Here is an 8,923-nt window from a genome sequence, read left to right as displayed (position 1 = left end):
GCGTGGTGGCGCACGCTTGTAATCCCGGCGCTTGGGAGGCGGAGACAGGAGGATCGCACAGGTTCGAAGCTAGCCGTGCGCGCTGGCTTAGGAGACCCTGTTTCCAAATAAAAATGTAAAAATAGGTCTGGGAGTGTAGCCCGGAGGTAGAAGGGCTTCCAGGAACCCCAGTACCACCAAAAATAAATAAATAAATAAATAAAAATAAAAAATAAAAAATAAATAAAAAATAAAACAGAGTCTCACTGAGTTGCAAAGGGCCTCACTATGTAACTGCGGCTGTCCAAGAACTGAGAACGACCATCCTCCTGTCTTGGCCTCCCAAATGCTGGGATTACAAGCATGCACCGCCATACCTAGCTTATTTTTTTTTTTTTAAGCAAGACAAGAAGGACTTTTAGAGCTGTTTGTCTCTTTGGGTAATACTCATTGATATGAAGAAATGCCACAAAATCCAAAAACACACACCACCACTTCAAGAAAAACACATCATGCCGGGCGTGGTGGCACAAACTTGTAATCCCTGCACTTGGGAGGTGGAGACTGGAGGATTGCTCGTGCAAGTTCGAAGCCAGCCTCCTTGGCTTAAGAGACCCTGTTTCCAAATTAAAAAAAATATATATATATATATGGGTGCAAAGGGCCTCACTAAGTAGCTGAGGCTGTCCACGAAGCACAGTCCTCCTGGTCTCAGCCTCCCAAATCATGGGATTACAAACGTGTACCACCACAAGCCCGGCTTTTTTTTTTTTTTAACAGTATTAGGGGTGGAACCCAGGAGCATTATACCTCCAAGCAACACCCCCAGCCCTACTTTTTTTATTCTTTATTTTAAAACAAGGTCTCACCGAGTTGCAAGTGCATAAGTAGCTGAAGCTGTCTGCGAACCGCAATCCTCCTGTCTCAGCCTCCCAAATGCTGGAATTACAAGTGTGTGCCACCATGCCCAACATCCTTTTAGTTTTTGAAACAGGGTCTCACTGAACTGTGAAAGGCCTTGCTAAGTAGCTGTCCTCACTTCAGTAGCTATCCTCCAACCGGGATCCTCCAGTCTATGCTTCCCAAATGCTGGGATTACAAGCATGCACCACCACACCCGGCAGCAGCCTTAGCAATTTAAAATGAGAGAGACCTCCAGCAACTTAGGGAGATTCTATTTCAAAATAAAAAAAATAGCTGGGTGTGGTGTCGCATGTTTGTAATCCCAGCGCTTGGGAGGCGGAGACAGGAGTTAGTGAGACCCTTTGCAACTCAGTGAGACCGTTTCAAAATAAAGAATAAAAATAGAGCCAGGTGTGTTGGCGCACGCTTGTAATCCCAGCATTCGGGAGGCTGAGACCAGAGGATCACAGTGCGCGGACAGCCTCAGCTACTTAGTGAGGCCCTCTGCAACTCAATGAGACCTGGTTTCAAAATAAAGACTAAAAAATAGGGCAGGGGGTGTAGCTCAGAGGTCAAATGCCTTTGGGTTCCATCCCCAGACCTGCAATAAAATAAAATAAAATAAAGTAAAATAAAGTAAAATAGGATTAGGGTAGCTCAGTGATAGAATGCTCTGGGTTTTATCTTCAGTACCAAAAAAAGTGTTAAATGAGCTGGGCATGGTGGCGCACCTTGTAATCCCACCATTTGGGAAGCTGAGACAGGAGGATCATGATGAAGGTGGAGCTCAAAGTAGAATGCCCTGGGTTCCATCCCCAGTACGGGAAAAAAAAAAAAAACAGGACTGGAGCTGGGCATGGTGGCATGCGCTTATAATCCCAGCATTTGGGAAGTTGAGGTAGGAGGATACGGGTTCATGGACAGCCTCAGCTACTTAGTGAAGTCCTTTGCAAATCAGTGAGACCCTGTTTCAAAATAAATAAAAAATAATGCTGGGGGTGTAGCTTGGAGGTAGAATTTCCCTGGGTTCCATCCCCAGTACCAAAAATAAAAAATAAAAATAAAAACCAGAACTGGAGGGCTAAACTTGGAGAAAGAATGCCTCTGAATTCAACCTCCAGTACAAGAAAAAGAAAACTTGAAAATACTCCCCATAGTGACCATCCCAGCCTGGATTCTCCAAATTTACAGCTGCTGTCACCATGGATCACCTATGACCAGGAGCTGACAATCAACTGGAAAAATGCCATAATTTTTGCTTCCTTTTAGAGAGAGGAAACAGGCTTAGTGAGGATATTCAAAAGGTGGTGAGGGCCGGGCGTGGTGACGCACACTTGTAATTCCCACACTTGGAAGGCAGAGACAGGAGAATCACGCAGGTTCGTTCGAAGCCAGCCTCTCTGGCTTAAGAGACCCAGTTTCCAAATAAAAATATAAAAAATAGGTGTCTGGGAGTGTAGCCCGGAGGAAGGGTTTCCAGGAACCCCAGTACCAACAACAAACAAAAAAATAAGTGGTGAGATTTAGTTCTAAACGTCTAAGAAACTCCACCCCGAGCTCTCAATGAGGATAGCAGCAATATCTAGAGAGAGTCCTAAAGAGCCCTAAAGAGCCCCAATATTCTTTCTTTCATTTGTTTACTTGTCTGCAACTGAGATGCAAACCCCTGGAGGGCCCACAGCAATAATTCTGCTCACTGCGAGGCCCCAGCATATGTATCTCAGGCATGCAAACTGTTGCTGAATTTTTGTTAGGATAGAAAGTCACACCAACCAAGAGATTTAACACTATTTTTTGTTTGTTTGTTTGTTTGTTTGTTAGTTACTGAGGATGGAACCCAGGGGCATTCTATCTCCGAGATATACTCAGTCCTATTTTTATTCTTTACTTTGAAACAGGGTCTCGGTGAGTTGCAAAGGGCCTCACTAAGTAGCTAAGGCTGGCCGCAAATCATGATCCTCCTGTCTCAGCTTCCCAAATAGTGGGATTACAAGGTGCGCCACCACGCCCGGCTCATTTAACACTTTTTTTTTTTTTTTTTTTGGTACTGAAGATAAAACCCAGAGCATTCTACCACTGAGCTACCCTAATCCTATTTTACTTTTTATTTTGAAACAGGGTCTCATTAGGTCAATGAGAGTCTAACTACTTGCTGAGGTTATCCTCCAATTTGCGACCCTTTTGTCTCGGCCTCCCAAATTCTGAGATTAGAAATGCTTGTCACCATGCTTGGCTCACTTTCATTTTTTCTTCCCCCTGTGGCACTGGGGATGGAACCCAAGGGCTTTCTCTCTAATCTTGAATGAGAGAGAGAGAGAGAGAGAGAGAGAGAGAGAGAGAGAGAGAGATGGAGAGACAGATGGTTTTTGTTGGTGGTGGTACTGAGGATTGAAACTGGAGGCATTCTACCTCTAAACCTTTTTTTTTTTGGCAGTACTGGGTAGAACTCAGGGCATTTTACCTCCAACCTACTTAAACCCCCAGCCCTATGTTTTATTCTTTATTTTGAAAAAGGGTCTCATTAAGTTGCCAAAGGCCTAAGTAGCTGAGGTTGGTCACGATCCTGTGATCCTCTAGTCTTAGTTTCCTCAGTACTGGGATTACTAACTTGTACTACCACGTCCAGTATTTTTTTTTTTTTTCGGTGCTGAGTGTTGAACCCAGGGTCCTCTACCTCTGGGCCACACTCCCAGACCTATTTTATATTTTATTTGGAAACAGAGTCTCGCTAAGTTGCTGAGAGCCTCACTTAGTAGCTGAGGCTGGCTTTGAACCTGCGCGATCCTCCTGTCTCAGCCTCCCAAATGCTGGTATTACAAGCCTGCACCACCATGCCGGGCTCTATTTCTATTTTGAAACAGAGCTAAAGTTACGTGTGTGTGTGTGTGTGTGTGTGTGTGTGTGTGTGTGTGTTACTGGGGATGGAAACCAGAGGCCTTCTGCCTCTGGGCTATACTCCCAGACTTATGTTTTATTTGGAAACGGTCTCACTAAGTTGTTGAGAGCCTCACCTAGCTGAGGCTGGCTTCGAACCTGCATGAACTTCCTGTCTCAGCCTCCCAAGTACTGGAATTTCAAGCGTGCACCACCACACCCAGCTTAAAGTTACATTTTTAAAAACACATTTACAAGGTAGGCATAGTGACACATGCCTGTAATCCCTGTATTTGGGCAGATAAAACAGGAGAATCCAGGCCAGCCTCAGCTACTTAGCAAGACTTTGTTTCCAAATAAAAAAAAATAAAAATAGGGCTAGGGATGTAGCTCAGAGATAGAATACCCCTGGGTTCAATCCCCAATACCACCCCCCACAAAAACACACACACACACACACACACACATTTTCAAGACCCTGGGTTCAATCTCTAACACCACAAAGAAAAATAAATAATAAAATAGGAATAGGGATACAGCTCAGTGGTAGAGCTTTTGCCTAGCATGTGCAAGGCTCTGGATTCAACTTTCAGGTCTCATTGAGTTGCAAAGGGTCTCACTAAGTAGCTGAGGCTGGCCGCAAACCTCTTATCCTCTTGTTTCAGCCTTCCAAGAACTGGGATTACAAGCATGCACCACCATGCTCCGCATCAAAAATAAATTTAAAGCCGGGTGTGGTGGTGCACACTTGTAATCCCAGCACTTGGGAGGCTGAAACAGGACAATCCAAGTTCACAGGCAGCCTCAGCTACTTAGGAGGCCCTTCCCAACTTAGTGAGACCCTGTTTCAAATAAAGAATAAAAAGAGGACTGAGTGTAGTTCTGAGATAGAATGCCTCTGTGTCCAATTCCTAATACCAATACCCCAAACATATACACACACACACACACACACACACACACATACATATATACATACACATATATATACACACACACCACAAAACTCTATCGATGGCTACAAAGGGAAATCTGCCATAAGAGCTTTGATCTGAGTTTACATGTCCCTTACATATCAGTTTAGAGAATAAACTCATATTCAAACCACTACACCAGCATAAGCAAAAGTAGCTGGGCTGCAGAGATCAGAAAGCCAAATTAATACTAGAAATTCAAAAGCAAAACTTAATACTAGAAATTAAAAACAACACCATCCTTTCATTTGAATGGAACCACTCCATACAGTAGTTATTTCCCAGTTCCAAAAGAGGTCAGCCCATTTCTTATCATCAAGATCCCACAGGGATTGAAATGCCCCTAGCGCTGTCTTCAACAGGAAGGAAACTCTGACTTCCTAGCTATTTCAGTTATATAAATCAACAGTTTATGGTCCAGAGTTACAAGCTGGCCAGTGTTTGGACCTACATGCCTTTTAGAGCTGCCCACCAATGGATAACCACGTTACATTACATTGAATAAATGAGCCTAAATCAATATCATTTCTAACTGTCTAAGGTCTTTTATTGCTGTAAGGATCCTTCGATTAAAAGAAATTTTGAGAAACTTCCTGTTAGACAATAGACATGATGGTGGCGCCACCGTTCTACCATCATGGAGTCTGTGGCACACAGATAAATGGTACCATTTCAAAAATGAGTGACCGTTTAAAGTTGTTTACCATATATATTTTTTATATACAGCTTTATTATGTATAGTTTTTTAACTTTATAGATTTTGTGTGTGTGTGGTATTGGGGATTGAATCCAGCTCTGAGCTACATCCCCAGACCTTTATATGAAAATAGGGTCTCTCTAAGAATCTGAGGGAGGCCGCAAACCTTCAATCTTACTGTCTCTCAAGTATTGGAATTACAAACATGCACCCCCAAACCCAGCTTGTGTGTGGGGGGGGGGTACTTGGGATGGAACCCAGGGGCATTCTACCTCCAAGCAACACGCCCAGCCCTATTTTATTCCTTTATTTTGAAACGGGGTCTAAGTTGCAGAAGGGTTCCCTAAGTTGCTGAGGCTGCCACAAACCTGATATCTTCCTGCCTCAGCCTCCCAAGTACTGGGATTACAAGTGTGTACCACTGCACCAGGCTTTATTTTTTGGGGGGTGGGTGGTACTGGGGTTTCTGGAAGCCCTTCCACCTCCGGGCTACACTCCCAGACCTATTTTTTATATTTTTATTTGGAAACAGGGTCTTTTAAAAGCCAGTGAGGCTGGCTTTGAACCTGCTCCATCCTCCTGTCTCGCCCAGCTATTTTATATTTTAAAGATAACAAATTTGAGCCAGGCATGGTGGTGCACACGTGTAATCCCAGCTTTTGGGAGGCTGAGACAGAAGGATCGAGGTTCGGGGACAGTCTCAGCTACTTAGTGAGGTCCTTTGCAACTCAGATCCTGTTTCAAAATAAAGAATAAGAGGCTGAGCATGATGGCACATCCTTGTAATCCCAGCATTCGGGATGCAGAGACCATAGGATCTCAGTTTGCGGACAGGCTCAACTACTTAGCAAGTCCCTTCACAACTCAGTGAGATCCTGTTTCAAAAATAAAAAGACTAAGCCAGGTGTGGTGGCGCACACTTGTAATCCCAGCATTTGGGAGGCTGAGACTTGAGCATCACGGTTCATGGACAGCCTCAGCTATTTAGTGAAGCCCTCTGCAACTTATAATAGCCCTTAGCTATTTAGTGAGACCCTGTTTCAAAATAAAGAATTAAAAAAAATAGGCAGGGGATGTAGCTTGAAGGTCGAATCCCCCTAGGTTCCATCCCCAGACCCACAAAAATAAAATAATAAAATAACTAAAAAATAGGGATGGGGGTGTAGCTTGGAGGTACAATGCCCCTGGGTTCCATCCCCAGTACTGCAAAAAAAAAGGGGGGGGGCTGGTGATGTAGCTTGGAGGTAGAATGCTTCTGGGTTCAATCCCAGTAGCACAAAAATAAATAAATAAACAAATAAATAATTGCCTTACCTCACTTTCAATCGGCCTCCTGCCCCCGTATTACCTCCACTCCCTAAAAAAAAAAAAAGCTATATTTAGCTTCTCCACAGCTCTCTAGACCCTGGGTCTCAGAATGAGGGAGTGAATTCTGATCTCCTTGTGGGCACTATGCCACACACTGGCCCTCTCAAAGTACTATTATTGTGTGGCATCAAATGCCTTTGTATACCACTTTCTCAGTCTTTTGTCCCCAAATCTGATCCATTACCATGAAAGAACAGTTCATCTTTCAAAGCTTTAAAGTGTCTGAACAGATTGCTAACCAGGTAAGGGCTGCAGATCACTTACTCAGTCTCAAAATATGGATAGGATCCCTTAAATTCACGGTTCACCTAATTTTTTTCTTTCTACAATTCTTCATGTTCATTATAATCTTTTACTTTGCCCATGGGTCTAATTAGAGTAATACATCTTCCTACTTGCCCTTAACCCACAAATTACACCCATTTGACAGAGAGCGATCAGGAGACCAAGGCAAAGACCATTGCACAAGCACATGGCAAATCCATCTCACATCTGGTATCAGAACATAGAAAAACTTGCAGAGAGAATCCAGGGCCAATGGATTTTCCAAAAGACATAGCAAGTGTCTTTCTCTTGAAAGACACATGGATTTGGCAGAATGTCAAGCACTTCCCAGTCTAGGAGTCCAAGTCAGGACCCTAATCTCATGAGCAACCTAACCAACCCTTATAGCACACCCAACATATCCGGGGAGATGTACCTGCCACCACCAGTTCCCTATCTCAGATTCATTTATTTATTCATTCATTTAACCACAAAGTGCCTCCCAGCCCCAGGTGCCTTCACACACATTCACAAATATTTACTAACATGAAGATTCTGTGCCATAACTTGTCCAAGACCACACAACTAGGAAAAACAAAACCAGAATCTCATCTCTCTCTCCACAATAGAGGGATGTAGGTGGCACAAACACAGGGACTCTAACATTAGAGGCTCCGACAATAAATAAAGGAAGATGTTATTTTTTTTTCCTCAGAGAATCCAGAGAAGCCTTAAGCAAGAAGGAACACCCTTGCTATGACTTGAATATGGTTTGAGTATCTCCCCAACACTCCAGATGTTGAAATTTAATCCTCATTGTGGTGGATTAAAAGGGTAAATATTTAGAAGTGCAGCCTTTGGGAAATGATTAAAATTAGGTAAGGTCACGCTGGGTGTGGTGGCGCACGCTGGTAATCCCAGCATTTGGGAGGCTGAGACAGGAGGATCGCAGTTCATGGACAGCCTCAGCTACTACTTAGTGAGGCCCTTTGCAACTCAGTGAAACTCTGTTTCAAAATAAAGAATACAAAATAGGGCTGGGGGTGTAGCTCAGTACCCGTGTCCCACCCCCAGTACCAAAAAAAAAAGTTAAAGTCTAAACCAGCCGTGGTAGCGGCGCACTCTTGTAATCCCAGCATTTGGGAGGCTGAGACAGGAGGATCGCGGTTCAAAGACAGCCTCAAGCTCCTACTTAGTGAGGCCCTTTGCAACTCAGTGAAACCCTGCTTCAAAAAATAAAGAATAAGCCAAGCGTGGTGGCACCCACTTGTAATCCCAGCATTCGGGAGGCTGAGACTGGAGGATTGCGGTTCGCGGACAGCCTCAGCTACATAGTGAGGCCTTCCGTAACTTAGTGAGACCCTCTGTTTCAAAATAAAGAATAAAAAACAGGGCAAGGGGTATAGCTCGGAGGTCGAATGCCCCTGGGTTTCATCCCCAGACCCGGAAAAAAAAAAAAGAATAGCCAGGCGTGGTGGCACACACTTGTAATCCCAGCATTTGGGAGGCTAAGACAGGAGAGGAGGATCTGGGTTCGTGGCCAGCCACAGCTACTCTGGTGAGGCCCTTTTCAACTCAGTGAGACCCTGTTTCAAAATAAAGACTAAAAAATAGGGCTGGGGGTGTAGCTCAGAGGTAGAATGCCCCTCCGTTCCATCCTCAGTATCACACACACAAAAAAAAAGAATTAAGTAGCCATGTGTGGTGGAACACATCTCTGATCCTAGTATTTGGGAAGCTGAGGCAGGAAGATCACAAGTTTGAGATTAACCTGAGCAACTTACTTAGCAAGACCCTGTGTCAAGATATAAAATAAAGAGGGCTAGGGATGTAGCTCAGTGGTAGAGCATCCCTGGGTTCAATT

This window comes from Muscardinus avellanarius, assembly GCF_963383645.1.
Source record: "Muscardinus avellanarius genome assembly, chromosome: 18".
Taxonomy (NCBI): Eukaryota; Metazoa; Chordata; class Mammalia; order Rodentia; family Gliridae; genus Muscardinus; species Muscardinus avellanarius.
The sequence above is the reverse complement of the archived record's forward strand: the minus strand, read 5'-3'. Positions refer to the sequence as shown.